Source organism: Marmota marmota, unplaced genomic scaffold (genome assembly GCF_001458135.2).
Source record: "Marmota marmota marmota unplaced genomic scaffold, marMar, whole genome shotgun sequence".
Lineage (NCBI taxonomy): Eukaryota > Metazoa > Chordata > Mammalia > Rodentia > Sciuridae > Marmota > Marmota marmota.
In genome coordinates, this window is record NW_026000082.1 from 264,838 (window position 1) to 280,925 (window position 16,088).

General features: G+C 38.3%; 1 long non-coding RNA gene across 1 annotated transcript; it reads left to right on the forward strand.

Moving 5' to 3' along the window:
• The first annotated feature begins 508 nt into the window (after positions 1–508).
• Positions 509–10,314, forward strand: LOC125620354. Its single transcript, XR_007351955.1, has 3 exons — positions 509–659; positions 1,281–1,463; positions 2,401–10,314. It is a non-coding gene; the product is annotated as an uncharacterized LOC125620354 (long non-coding RNA).
• The last annotated feature ends 5,774 nt before the right edge of the window (positions 10,315–16,088 follow it).

Sequence of the window (16,088 nt, forward strand, 5' to 3'; positions counted from 1 at the left end):
TATATATATATATATATATATATATAGAAACAAGTTGCATTTCAAAAGTTCATTTGTAATCCATTTCTTTGGAATTCAGAATGTATTTTACATAAAAATAAGCTTGGGGGACGGGGCAGTAGAGCACTTGCCTAGCATGTGCAAACACTTGGGTTCGATCCCCAACATGGAAAAAAAACCCAAAAACATGGGGGAAAAAGTGATAAATTCCAAGGTTAACCCACAAAAGACTTTTAATTTATCATTTTATCCCAGAGAGTTTAAGTAAAAATGGTAAAAAGCAATAATTATATAATTCCAATAATTAAAAAGAGAAAGCTGAGTAAGAAAAGACTTTTAAAAATCTTCACTTTTAGTACTTGAGGAGAGAAGCTGGTTGGGTTAGAAGCACTTAGGGGAAGGTTTTGGGAGCCTTTGAGAATTTCCCGGGGGAAGAGGTCGCGGGCATAGGAGGAGGTGGGGCGGAGCTGTCGCCGCCTCCTTTCTTCCTGTTACTGGCTGCGGAGGTGGGAAAGCGGCTGCAGCTCAGTCATGAGTCACTTTTCTTTTTCCCTCTGTTCTGTTCTAATTGTCATCCATTCTCCTCCTGACTTACCTCCTTTCGAGTCAGGACAAAGCAGAACAGTTTCCCAAGTCCCCTGCCGGGTCACAAACTCTTGGTAAGTAACAACCATAAGAACAACAGGGAGGAGAACACATAGTTAATGGTACAAGGGATGATGGCAGTTTTTCCGAGAAGGCGATAGAGAGAAGTGTGAGTGAGCCTTGGGATAGGGCAGACAGGAATGAATTTGGACAAACGAAATAAAATGATCATCAGTCTCAATTTATTTTATCTCCATCTTAAGATGGGGACAACAGTACTTTATTACAATCTGAGTATTTTCAGGATTAAATAATACATAGTATTTTGAGCATTGCAGCATTCAATAAAAATTCCCTTCCTTTTCCTGCCTTTTCCCCTTAGGCTGCTCTTAATGTAAGTATAACTTCTTAAAAGATATTCTCAGAAGTGTCCAATTTTTTTCTAAATGTTACACGTAATGATAGTATTCAGACTTTAGCCCACAGTGTTAGTTAAACTGTTCTGGAAGTTTCGGCCGGTGCTTCTGAGCTTCATCCTTTAAGAAAGTATTGCAGTAACTTAAAATTACATCTGACTGAGGATTCTTCATTAAAGCAACTTCATAACTGGGAGCAGGGGATTCTGAGAAGGTGGCAACCTAACTCTTCTACCTTTCTCTTCTACCTTCAGCTTAAATCTATCTTCTCTTCCGTAGCTGCTGGGGCTTTCAAGCAATGGGGTCAAGGTCAGACTTGGATTCTATTCTACAATGACATCTGAACAAGTCCTCAAAGGCCAATCTGAGTCACAGGCAGTGATGCAGATGGTATTGTATATTGCCTAGCTGGCCAGTTTGGATCTGTGGATCACCCCACTGGAAGGTTGCCTTGGATTCTGTGTAAGTGTTCTGGAGGCCAAAAAGAAACCACTAAACCCATGAAAAGCTGTCAGGGATCCATGAGTTTTCTCCCAGATGCCTCACTAGGGGACTGTGGTCTGCTTATTTCTGTTAAATAAGCAGGAGGCCATTAGCCTGAGGTTGTTTCCATGCTTTGAGTTCCTAACTAATGGCAGCCTAACTCAGTATATAAATAAACTGGAACCCAATTTAGGAATGTGACAAATAGCTGAGTTTCAGCCAATCACAAGGAGAGGGTTTCAGCAACACAGGCAGCCAACACATCACCCCATACCCAATAAGGCAAATGCCTCATCACACCAAGACCAAATAGATGGCTAGTTGTAACTACTCATGTGATTTCTCTACTTTGCTTCTACATTCAGCCTATAAAAGCTTACTGCTCACACTGCTGGGCAGAGTTCTCTGAACATCTGGTTCTAAAGTGCTGCCTGATTCATCAATCATTCTTTCTTCAAACCGTGCTAAATCTATATTGTCTAAAGTTTTTCCTTTAACATTTCTATACCCCAGCCCACAGCAGGCAAGACATCTATCTTCTACCAAGCACAAGTCTATGGTCACTAAGGTACTGCAACGATCTCATAAAAGTGGGAGCATAACTTTCCTAATATGAAAGGAAATGATAGGAACTCATCTGATTTACCATAAAATTAATAATTATGCATAGTAAGTAAGGAAAAATGAATAAAGAACACTTATTCCCTACCTCTCTAGTTTTCCTGTGTAGAGTCTTCCTTATAATAGCATCAATGATCTCCTACCTCACCCATTACTTCTCTTCCTTGAGGAGTGTGAAACCTGATTAGAGGTGGTAGCAGTCTGCCCAAGTTTCTTGATTGGATAAGACTCATCCATTAAAAGACTATAAGCAGAAGGGAATTGATTCTTTTCTCTTTTTGCTCTAATTCAAAAGGAACAGCAATCCTTGGTAAACGTGTGCATTCTGGAGACTCGCATGTACGTTGGATGAGCCATCTCACGATTGGTGATTGAGAAGCAGAACAGTCCTACTTGAGTCCATTTTTCTCTCAAACCTAAGCCATGCTGTCAAACAGCTTAAACTCTGTTATGATTGCCATCAACCTACCTGCTACATCTATCTCTCAGTTGCCTTCAAATTTGAGCGGGGAAGATAGGCATTCTTTTCTTAAGCCTCCTCAGACTCTCTGTTAGGGTTCTTCAGAGGAACAGAACTGATAAAATATATGTAGTTATAAGAGTGGATTTGTTGGATTCACTTACGTGATCAGAGGCTGAGTAGTCCCCCAATAGCCCTCTGCAGGCTGGAGAGCCAGGGAAACCCACTAGCAGCTCAGTCCAAGAAGCTGGGAGCCTCAGCACAAAATGGGCCAATAAGGCAGCCCCAGTCAGAATGATGGTCTGGAAAGCCCTTTGAAGAGATATTGGAGCAAATCTGCCACTGAGAAAATCTGTATTCAAAGGCTAAAGAATCTAACTTTGATGTCCATGGATGATGGCAGCAGGAAAAAAAAAATGCACCCACTCAAGAAAGTTCAAGCTCAGTTGCATAATTGAGCTTTCTTCTTCCACATTTTCATTCTGTCTGGACCTCCAACCTACTGGTCAATGCCACCTGCATATAGGGCCAGTTTTCCCCACTCAGTTTGATGACCCACATGCCAGTCTTCTCTGGAAACACCCTCACAGATACACGCTGACAAATGCTTCACTACTTTTCTAGGTATTCCTCAAATTTAGTCAAGCTGACAACCAAAATTAGCCATCACAAATCCCAACACATTTCTTTCAATGTACTTTCTCTGATTCTATCACATAGCATTTAAGATTTAAAAAAATCAATCAATGCTGCCAGGACTGGGAAAGACTCATAGGGCAGATTTGTATTTTAGAACCTTTGGATTCTTTGCACCTGGCACAGGTACAGGCCCAGAATGAATGTGGATCGGGTGGCAAGGGAAAACTGCTACAGCAACTCAAACTGTTTGCAAGTCATCAATCTTGCCTTGCTTTCTGAGCCACACTCTCATGGAACTCAGATTCTAGTGCCCTGGCTCATCTTCACCCATTTCCATGCCTGCTCCAGCTTGGTTCAGTCTAAATCCCTACTTGTTCCTGCATGAGTAATGGACATTTAGCAAGTGTTACCTACTCACAAAGAACGCTTTCTACGAGAACATCACATAGTTAAATTTGATACGACATTTTACTATCTTTGTCAAATTATGTGCAGCACATCTGTAAATTTTTCTTCCAGTTGAATTAAGTAATTGGTCCTTGGCATAAGCAAATCAAATCTATACCTGAGCATAATAAAATTTATTTAACTTTAGTTGGAGTGCACAGCCAGATAGTCACATCAAAAAAAATTTTTTTTGATAAGTTTGATCCAGCAAAATCTCTCAATTCCAGCACTTTTATTAATGTAACTGTCCTAGTTAACATTAGCGCACCTGGCTTTACTATGAATATGGTAACAAGGCAATGGATTTCTCTTGACTTAACTCTTCCTTTTCCATGTCTCTACACCCACCCTCTCTCTCTCTCTCTCTCTCTCTCTCACACACACACACACACACACACACACACTATAGCTTTTAATTGAACTCTGCAGCCTCTGTATTTAGGAAATGATTTTGCCTTTTCCTGGAGCAGAGAGCTTCTTCCCAGCAGTGTCCATGAAGCCTAGGCTAGAATACCACTGGAATGGAGAGGCACTGTTCTCAAAGCAGCCTGTGCTACTTTCAGGCCTCACTAAAAGACACCAGGCAGGAATTGGGTGATACAATCAAATGGATAATTTGAGAATAATTTAATAAGAGGCTATTGTGAGGGTTCATGTAGTGCCCCAGCACTAGCCATCCCAGTAGCCTATGGGCTGAAAGGAAGTGGGAATTCACAGTATTCAAATAGAGCAGGATGTGATGCCAGCCCATGGTAACGCCTTGGGAAGGAAGCTTAGCTAATAATTCCTGAACCCTAATTTCCTCTTGCCCTCTTAAGCCTGTGGTGTATCTCATTGGCTAAAAGCAACCAAAAGTCGGGATTTACAGAGAGACAAGAAAGGGCACAAATTGTAAGAAGGTGCTTAGTGTGAGGTCTGTGCGACAGCAAGGTCAAGCCTGCAAGTAAATGCCCCCTTCTGTGTCTAGGTGCCTCTCCTGCCTCATTTTAGTCCCAACCCTGGGTTAAGTGAGTCCAGTGAAGTGATTCATATAAATCAATTCTGTTTGTTCTCCCAAGCATGACAAATAGATTTGAAGGTGAACCGGAAGATATTGAGCACAAACTGTCAGGAAGTTCTCATTGTCATATGTTATAAAACTGTGGCTTCCACTAACCCCACTTGATCCACTGTGCTTGATCCAGAAACAATACCTGACCCAGTTAGATTTCCTTTAAGTATAATTTTCAAAAGTTGAGCTTGACTCTCATAGAAATATAAACTGAACACTTCTAAGTTTTATTCAACCCATTAATTAATAGAGATGCTAAACTAGTTTGAAAGAAAATATGAGGACATTTAAATAGTCAAGGCAGCCAAAAAAAAATGCTAAAGTTAATATGCTAATGAATGCGAAGCTGGTCAATACTGTAAAGGTGATAAATTGAAAACTTTGGGGCTATCTTTTCTGCTGGAAGGAAATCAATGCTATCTCTACAGATAATTTCATTTGCATTGCTAAGGGCAGGTAATCTTTGCATTATTATTGGTTTTCTATGAGTTAACCTCTTCTAAATAGCCCTAGACTTAATGAATCCACCAGATATCCATCAGATAATTCCCAGCATTCTACTGCAATGCATTCAGTAATCATCTCTCCTATCTCTAAGTGCTGGATAATGTTTTTAAACATTTCTCTTCTCCTGGAAGCCATTCAGATGTTCAGTGACACCAGGAACAGTTCATCTTTCTCTGGGAGTCAGGTGCCTAGAGTTGGACGCAGGTGTGGTGTGAATAAAAGAGTGTCTTATTTCAGGAACCCAAAAGGAAAACTAAAACCAGTCATTATTAAAGCCAAAGAGATAATATTAATTGTAAATCCTATTTACTGCTTATTTTACTCTAAGGAACACCTTTATTGTGGACGTTCTCTGCCCAGAAAAGACACAGGGCTGTGCCTGTACAGCTTTAACAGTGAGACCACAAGAAAGAAGAAAAGGACTCGTCAGACAAGTAGGGTGCAATGGTAGACTCCAAGGTGGCCTTTAATTTGTCAACAGGCCTATAGAGAGACAATAGTTTATTTGATCCAAATACTTCACTTTCTGTGAACAATATGTCTAGAACCAAAATATGGGCTCTCCGTTTTGGATATGAATTACCTATTTAGTGGTTCCAAGTAATTGGTCTTCAGAGGCAGTTTTCTTTCTTTCTCTTGCCTTTTCTCCTGGCATCCTTATATTTTTTGCTTTTTTTCCTCTTTTCTTTCATTGTTTTGCTTGTGACCTTAGAGACAACAAACGGTCTTGTAAATCTTCCAGACTAGAGTTGTCTAATAGCTGTTTCTATCAGCAATGATAGAACTATCAGTATCACTGCTAAGTAGAGTAGCTGCCAGCCACATGTAACTCTGAAACACTTAGAATGTTTCCAGGGCAGTCCTTTTAAAACTCAGCATTATTAATACTTGGGGCTGGATAATTATTTGTTGTTGATGACATTGCAGAGAAAACACATCTGTCCTTCTGGGTAGGACCCAACACCATCATCCCATTTGACTTTAGCCCTGTTCTCCCAGCCCTCAGCAATCTTATTTAACTCCTGTTGACTTCCCTTCATATATTCAGTCCCTGTGGCCATCTCAAACTCTCCCACTCTCATCAATCTCTTGACCTCATCCTGCCCACCAGTTGCCAGAAGAGAAGCAAAACAGCACCAATTGCAACTGTTGTATGAGATCACTTCCTCATGTAATTCTGGAGTTTACTTAAAATTTCCCATTCTCATGAGGATGATAAATATTAGTGAATTTCTTCATTCTGTGAGAAATTCAAACTGGGGTTACCTGTCTACCTAGATCTAAGAGAGGAAGCTAAGTAAACAAAAACAAGAACAAAAACAAAAGAGCGCAAGCACGCGCGCACGCACACACACACACACACACACACACACAATGAATGAAGATATAAGAGTATAAGAGGCCAGGGTTCAACAACCAGTTCTGTTAACTCATGTTCATTTGGTAAAGACCTTCAACCTCTTCAAACCTTAGGTTCCCCACCTGTATAACAGGAAAAAATGTTGATTTTTTTCCTAAGATTTTGGATGATCTTTCTAGGTCTAGACTTTTAAGATTAAACCCTTTTCTTCTTTGCTATTAAATTTTCAATTTAAAAAATATTTATTGAGTGCTTACTATGTGCCATCACTGAGCTACCTGCTGGGAATGTAACGGTGACAAAACAGACTTGGCTTCTGCCCTCTGGTAGCTTTGTGGGAAAGCTGGCTACCTACCCAATGCTTTACCTTGGGAATGTTCAACTCTTGAGAGAACAAGTGGTCTAAGCAGAAGGTTGTATTGCTCTATTCCTGGGTTAACCCACAGGGTACTACGAAAGTGAGACTAGGCTTCCCCTCAGTTCACGATTTCTTCCATGCACCTTTATTAACTGCGTAACAGCACTGGAGATTCTATGTAAATGCTTCTACAAGGAACCCAGAACAGACATCAGCCAATCAGAACAAACTATGACTAAAATATGTTGTCACTCTTAGACTTATTCCTTTGGTTGCTGGTGTATGATGAGGTCTGGCAGATTCCACAGAAGGGACCAGAGTGACCATGGTATTAGGTCAATTCTTGGAGGACTTGGGGAAGTTACTTTTTTTCCCCCAGTTTTTATAGAAATATTTCAATATTCTAGTTATAGGGTGGCCATACTGGTATGCTATTATTGAATACAAACCCTAAGTAGAATTGATGAGCTAATGTGGACACCCAGCTATATTATTTATCAATAGCATTGATCTTTCCAAGATCACCAAAGTCTATAATACTTCTAACATTTTTAGCAATGTCTACTTGGACAATCTTAATTTTAATTTCAATCTTAATTTTATTTTGCTCATTTGACTCTACCCAGGACTTCCTTCTCCTGAGCCATTTCACAGTTCTTTTCTCTGAGTTCAAAGTAAATTTATCCAGGGTCTGAGCCTGTGGTGCAGTGGTGTAACACTTGCCTAGCATGCACAAAGCCCTGGATTCAATCCTTGATCCTCCAAAAAAGAGGAAAAAAAAAAAGAAAGAAAGAAAAATAGGTTTATACATCACCTCCTTGTATGGACATGTTATTCTAATACTTGTAATGGTTTAGAGTCCTACACTGTCTTGTTTGGCTCAATGCAATGTCCTTCCTTGGAAATAACTCTAATGGTAGTTATTTTTCTCTAAGTATGGAGAAACTATTTCATGCTTCTATAATCCAGAATGTGTGAAGAATTATTCCACTTCTCTATCTCTCTCTCCCTTCCTCCTTCCTTTCTTTCCTCCTCCTTTTCCTTCCTTCCTTCCTTTGTTCCTTCCTTCATTCATTCCTTCATTCCTTCCCTCCTTTTGTTATTCATTCATTAATTTAACATACATACAGTGTATATCTTCTGTTCTGTGTACTGAAAATAGAGCTATGAGCAAAAACTGAGTTCCCCACTCTTAGGGACGTGGATGAAGATATCAATGGAACTTAATTTCATGGTTCCTCACTTTCATTAGCTTTTTCTTAGGCCCCATAGGGGGCATTAGCAAAATATTACCTGTCTTATGTATTTTACAAATTTTAAAAAACATACAATTATTTGCAAGTGTCCCTTTCCACTCCAATATTTCTGCCCTTGCCTTTTTAATAGATGATATTTAAATGGCAAAAGATATTTTAGGAATTCTTCTAAGGAGAAGCTGCATTAGGAATAAATCTAATCTGGATCTATAGAGGTGGCATGCAACCATATCTATACAGAGGCATTTAATTAATGGCTTCCAAGAATACTACTACTGCCTATTGTGCTGTCTTATCTACTGCAGAACACAATGGTACAAGTTCAGAGAACATAACATGAAACAAAATGTGTCCTATGGTGGCCACTGTGAAGTTTGTGGCTAGAAGCAGAAACAAGATTTGAAACATAAAGTTGGAAGCTAGCGGTAAAACACATTTTCATCACCAATACAGCTACTAGCAAAGAACTGAGGTGTCATTAATACTTAGAATAAGTTCTTGCTTGTTGAAAATATGCTAAAAATGTGTATACAGTGAAAGATATGTTGTATTCTTAATTTTTTCATAGGAACTATGCAAAATAGAAGTCATCAGAATTCCTGTGTTTGTAGAACACAGATTTGTAGCTATACTTCAGTGAGTCTGTTAAGTGTGAAGATGCATGTTTTATAAATCCCAAGTATTGATAATAAAAATAAACTAGCAAAGCACTAAAAGAGAAAATGAGTTATTTTTCAATTAATTTATGAGAACTGTAGTACAGAATTACTGTCATATACAGAGGTAAATATATATATAGCTGAAGACAGAAAATTAATAAAACTATTGTTAATTTTCTGCTACTTGTCACATTTTTAAAATGTCTTAGTTCTGATTCCCTGTGAGTAGACAGTAAGTTTTATACTTTGCCATGACCTGTGTGGCATCAAAAAAGAATCTCAAGTAGGGACAACAGGAGATGGAGAAAAACACAGAGACAAAGAAAACACAGAGAAATTTTTAAGCAAAGCTGGGACCAGGTGGGACACTGCACTCTGATGGAGAAACAGTGACCCAGAACTAGCTCTGCAAGTTTATTACATAGGGTCTCATAATCAGGCAGTTTAACTATATGAGCATTGTAAATTATTCAAGGCTTGTGAGTTATCAAGAGGTTTTTTTGTGCATTAAAAAGTTACAAAGCTAGAAACATTTTTGCAGCTATCCTACCATTACAGTGCTAAGAACATCCTGCTATTACCCTGCTGCATCCAGGAAGCCTTTTGTACTAGAACATCGGATAACTGTTAGCATCAGAGCCAGTGTCAAGGCTGTTAAAATCCTCGCCTTTTGGCAAGGAATGTTTCCCAGGTTTGGCTTTTGCCAACACCGCAGGATCAGCGATGACCTGGGGCTCATCTGCTCTCTACAGTTCTTCATTTATAGTTTTATTTATTTATTTTTCTTAAAAAGGGCTCCCCCTTTGTCAAAGTGAACCCTACTGTTATGTATAACTATAATGCACTAATAAAAATATTAAAAAAGAAAAAAAAGGGCTCCCCCGAACTTCAAGTCTTATAAACCTTACATCGACTTCTGCTCATGGAGCTAATATTTTATTGGGAGGACACATAAAATAAACAAATATAACATATTCAAGAAATGGCAAACCTGGGCTGGGATTATGGCTCAGCAGCAGAGTGCTTGCCTCGCACATATGGGGCACTGGGTTCAATCCTCAGCACCATACAAAAATAAATAAATAATAAAGGCATTGTGTCCATCTACAGCTAAAAATATATTTGAAAAAAGAAGAAGAAGAACTGGCAAACCTAAGACTACAAGATAGGATTAGAGGACAGAGAACCTAGGAACCCGCAACATTTAAAATAGGTTGGTCAATGAAGACCACTTTAAAAACAAACAAACAAACAAAAAAAAACTAAGATTTTATTTGAATTTTACTAGCTTTTCAAAAATGTGTTTTTTCTGATCTGGATTCAGCATAGCACATTGAATTTAGTCAGCATGTCTCGTACTTGTTCTCTGATCTGTCATTCCTTATTTTTTATTACCTTGAGTGTGTTTCATATTTTTCTTTCTTTCTTTTCTTTCCTTCCTTTCTTTTCTTTCTTTCTTTCTTTCTTTCTTTCTTTCTTTCTTTCTTTCTTTCTTTCTTTCTCTCTTTCTCTCTCTCTCTCTCTTTCTTTCTTTCTTTCTTATTAGATGAGGGTTGTGAGCTTTGGAGAAGGGAACCACAGAAGTGTGCATTCTCATCATAGCGGTGAGAAATAGGTCAACCACATGACTTCATTCACTCGTGACACTTGGTTAAGGCAGTGTCTGCCATGTTCTCTAATATAAAGTTATTATTTTCTTTATGCTTTGTCAGAATATTTATTAAAGTAACTAAGACAAGCCTGCACTCAAGGGTAAGAAATTAAGCTCTATTCCCTTTAGAAAGAAATATCAAGGATTTATGGATACACGCTATAATGTGTATAGTGATATCTCATTGTGATTTTCACATAATTTCCCTGAAGACACACGTTGAACATCTTTTCATGTATGCATTTTTCACCTGTACATTTTCTTTGGTGAGGTGTTTGTTCAGATATTTTCCTAATTTTTAATTGCTTATTTTTTTTTCTTATTGAGTTGTAAAAACTCCTTGTGTATTTGGAGCAAAGTCTGTTGACATATGTGATTTATAAGTATTTCTCTTGTATGTGGTTTGCTTAATAATTTTCTTAATGTTATTGCAAAATGAAAATTTTGAATTTGAATAAAATCCAATTCATTGATTTTTTATTTTATGGAATGTTATTTTGATGACATATCTAAACTCTAACCACTAAAAAGTGATGATGTCAACAAGATAGTGCAATAGGAAGTCCCAGACCTTTCTCCCACCCTCAAGGAGATATCAATTTGACAATAGATGGACCAACATTTACTGACTCACATAATACCTTCATAATACCTGGACAAGTACAGAACAAGTGTAAGAAAATCTATTCTTCCAGAATAGAGAAAGAATTAGCATGTATCCAATGTTCTCATCTTTTTTAATTATTAAAAGTTTTATTTATTTATTGGTATGTGGTACTGAGAATCGAATCCTACATATGTTAGGCAAGTGCTCTACCACAATCCTAGCTCTGTTCTCATCTTTTGTGGTACTAGTTTTCTGCCTCTCCTTGTCAGAGCTTGGACAGAATCCAGTATATTATAGATGGCTGGGGGCACTGGAAGCAAAGAAGAGGTGGGTGTTTTGCTGCTATTCTAGAGGACCCACAGAATAGCAGATAAAGGCTATATACTCAGCAACATTTCTGTGGAGAGAGGGGAAAGAGTAAAGGGTATATCCAATGTTCTGTCTCTCAGGGGCCCATCCAAGGGTCTAGTTTATGTTTCATCTGACTTGGGTCATCAATGGGATCCAGTATGTTCTAGAAATTTGGGGCTACACTAAGAACAAAAGTGAGTGATTTTCAGGAGCTGTAGAGAACTAGTAGTAGTATTACAGACAGATACTAGAGAGATCAAGAGAAGGAAGGAAAGAAGGAAGGAAGGAAGGAAGGAAGGAAGGAAGGAAGGAAGGAAGGAAACTAGCAGATCTCTCTGTTTGGGAATGTACATGTATAAATCTAAGAAGAGCATATGCAGAAAAAGTTTGAGAGGTCCTCAGAATTTCCAGCTGGGCTAATTGGGGAAGGTTTTTTCACTCTACAAATTCAGTTTAGAAATACTGGAAGAGGTTGCTATTTTTTCCAATGATCTGATCAAAGGTGCAAATAAATTTCCAGAAACTAACTTTAAGGAAATCCTCAAAAAATTATGACAAAGAATTTAAAATAACTATTATAAAGATGTTCATGAGCGCATAAAAATAATTTATAATCAAAATGACAATATCAATAAAAACATAGAAAATAATTAAAAGAACCAAACAAATTTTGGAGCTGAAGAATACAACAACCGAATTGAAAAATTCACTAGAGAGGTTCAATAGCTAACTTGATTAAGTAGCAGAAAAAATCAACAAAATCAAAGGCAGATCATTTGAAATTATCCAGACAGAGCAACAAAAAAGAAAAAAGTGAAAATGAGTCAAGAAAGCCTAAGGCAGGGGTGGAAAATTATCAAGTGGACCAATATATGCCTTATGGAGCTTTCAAAAGGTAAAGAGAGAAACAGGCACAAAGTTTATTTGAAAAACTAATGGCCTCAAACTTTCTGAATCTGGGAAAGGACATTATAATAAAATATCAAAAGGCAAAGACAGAGAATGTTGAATACGGCAAGAGAACAAGTGAGTTGCCAGAAGACTATTAGTGGATTTTTCAGGGGAAAATCTCACAGACCAGAGGGAGTAGAATAACATATTTAAAGCATTGGGGGAAAAAATTTGCCAAAAATGATAGTATATTTGGCAAAACTGTCCTTCAAAAATCAAGGAAAAATTAAGACTGCCCGATAAACAAAAGCTGAAAAAGTTAATCACCATTAGGTCTGCTTTATAAGAAATGTTAGAGGGAATTTTTAAAGTTGAAATGAAGATGCAAAACAATAACATGCCAATGTGAAAGCATAAAGCTTGCTGGCCAAGGTAAACATATATTTGAATACATAATACCGTAGTATTGGAATTGTGGTGCACAAAACACTTTTGACTTTGGTATAGAAGTTAAAAATTATGACTATAAAATGTTAATAGATATATAATAAAGAGATATAATTTGTGGGGGCTGGGGATATACCACTTGCCTAGGATGTGTAGGGGCCCTGGGTTCAATCTCTAGCACCACAGGGGAAGAAAGAGATGTCATTTGTGACATTGATAACACAAAGTATGAAGGGGAAGAGAAGTCAAAGAGTGGAATTTTCATATGCAAAACTGTTGTTAAGTGGTTATCAGTTTAAAATAGATTGTTGTATGTTTTATACAAGCCCCATTGTAACTGCAAAAAAAAAGTACTTATAGAAAATACACAAAAAGAAAAAGAAAGAAATCATAGTGTGCACTACAAAACAAAACAAAAAATAAAAACCCACAAAAGAAGAAAGAGAGGAAAAGAGGGACAAAAATGTTACAGGCCAGATAGAAGACAGCTAACAAAATGGCAATACTAGTACTTCCAAGTGAATTAAACTTCCCACAAAGTAAAATTATATGTTTGCAAATGACATAGTCTGAAATGCCCATTAAAAACTAAAATTCCTGGGGATGGGGTTGTGGCTCAGCAGTAGAGCACTCGCCTAGCACATGCGAGGTGTTGGGTTCGATCCTTAGCACCATATAAAAATAAATAAAATAAAGGTATATTAAAAAAAAACCCCAAACTAAAATTCCTTTAAACACTATGAGAACTAATAAATTCTACAAGTTTGCAGGATTAAAAAACATCAATCTATAAAAATCAGTTGCAGTTCTATAGTTTAGCAATAAGCTACCTAAAAAAGAAATTTATATTAGCAATAAAAAAGGGGGGCTAGTGTGTTCTGCTCTATGGTAGTATTCATCCTTAGGTTGCATGAGGCCCTGAGTTCAATTTCCATCATGCCTCTCCCCACCAAGAAAGAATGAAATAGATAGGAATAAACTTAGGCGAGAAGGCAAAAGACTTAGCACTGAAAACTACAAATGTCACTGAGAAAAATGGAAGAAGATATAAATAAATGGAGAGACATCTAACATTTATGGATTGGAAGACTTAATGTTGTTACGATGTCCATACTACCTAAAAAATCCACAGATTCAGTGCCATTCTTATGAAAATCTCACTGGCATTTTAATTTTTTTTAGAAATGAAAAGGATAATCATAAAATTCATATGGAGCTACAAAGGATCCTGAAAACCCCAAAAGAGTCATGAGAGAGAAGAGCAAAGCTGGAGAGGCCCCGTGCATCCTGATTTCAAAGCATATTACAAATCTATGATAATCAAAACAGTGTGGTACTAGCATAAAGACACAACAGAAAACACAACAGAGACTACAGAAATAAATCCAAGTATATGATCAAGTGGTCTTTGATACGTGTCCCAAACTTCACAATGTATAATGGATAGTTTCTTCAACAAATGATGCTAGGAAAACTGGATATACATGTGAAAAAAAATGAAACTAAACCCTTATCTTAGACTATATGCAAAAATCAAACTCAAATGCATTAGTTAAGTCCCCAAACCATAAATATCCTAAAAGAAAACATAAAGGAAAATCCCCACGAGTGCTCTTTTTTGTTGTTGTTGTTTTTAAATCTTCATTTTTATTTATTTATTTTTATGTGGTACTGAGGATTGAACTCAGGTCTCGTGCATGGGAGGCAAGTGCTCTACCCTGAGCCACAACCCAGCCCCTCCCATGAGTGCTCTTGATAAAAATTTCTTGGTTCTGATGCCAAAAACAGGTTTAAAAACAAAAATAGATAAATGGGACTACTCATACCAAAAAAAGGCTTTTATGTAGCAAAGACAAGTAGCTCAGTGAAAGGCAAACTATGGAAAGGGAGAAAATTTTTACAAGCTATAGAAATTTGATAAGGGGTTAATATCCAAAGAGTATTTGGAACTCTCATAATTCAATAGCAAAATAATAACAATAACACCAACAGCCCGATTTAAAATATGGGCAAAAGGACTGAACAGACATTTCTCCAAAGAATACATACAAATGGTCCACAGGTATATGCAAACATACTCAACATCACCAATCATCAGGGAAATGTAAGCTGAAACCACAATAAAAAATGTCATCAGGGCTGGGGATGTGGTTCAAGCGGTAGCATGCTCGCCTGGCATGCCTGCGGCCCAGGTTCGATCCTCAGCACCACATACAAACAAAGATGTTGTGTTCGCTGAAAAAACTAAAAAATAAATATTAAAAAGATTTTAAAAAATTCTCTCTCTCTCTCTCTCTCAAAAAAAATGTCATCTCACATTTGTTAGAATAACTACTATCAATGAAGCAGACAATAGCAATTGTTGACAAGAATATGAAAAATTGAGGACTGGGGTTGTGGCTCAGTGGTAGTACACTTGACTAACACATGTGAGGCACTGGTTTTGATCCTCAGCACCACATAAATAAATAAATAAAATAAAGGTATTGTGTCCATCTACAACTAAAATATACATTTAAAAAAAAAGAATATAGAAAATTGGAACCTATGTGCTCTATCATTGGTGAGGATTAAAATGGTGCAGCTACTGTAGAAAAGTATAACATTGAGCGGGGAAGATGGCGGCGAGGGGAGTGCATTGCCCCCGTGTGCTGCTTCACTGTGTGGGAGTATGACAAGTCAGGACGGCTAAAGGCTATCTTGTTAGGAATTTCCAGCAATAGTGGGGTGCTCCGGAACCTGGAGGAAGGATTTCCATTGCACGAGGATCGGCTACGGGGACTCAAACGCGAGAGGTTTGTCGCACGGAGGGTAACAATGCTTATTCAGCAAATCGCCCCGAGGCTAGAGTCTGCAGCGCGCGCTGGGAAACGAGGAGATAGCGACGCAGGGATACAGCGCTGCAGTTTCTGCCAGCTGTGCAAGCACCATACTCAGGGCTGAATTCTGGGTTCGAGACGGGGAAGGAAGCGGTCCATCTCGGTTCTCCACACCGGTCAGACCACAGAGGAGGCCAGCGGCCACCATGTTGAAAAGCTGACGTCACCAGCCCTGTTTTCGACTGACCGCAGCTCCTTCAGCCATAGAACAGGTAATTTCAGGCTGCCAGTCGCCTGTGGCTTGCAGACAGATTGCTCGGGCTCAGTGCCTGGGTGCTTCTTAGTGCCTGCTCTTATCGGAGTGAGCACCGAGCGCGGGGCGGCCGAGTTCCAGCTCCCGGAACCGCCCTGGCCCAGGGCTGGGGAGCCTGCAGAGGCTGCTTCTTGGAGTCTGCTCTTATCAGAGCATACACCGAGCAC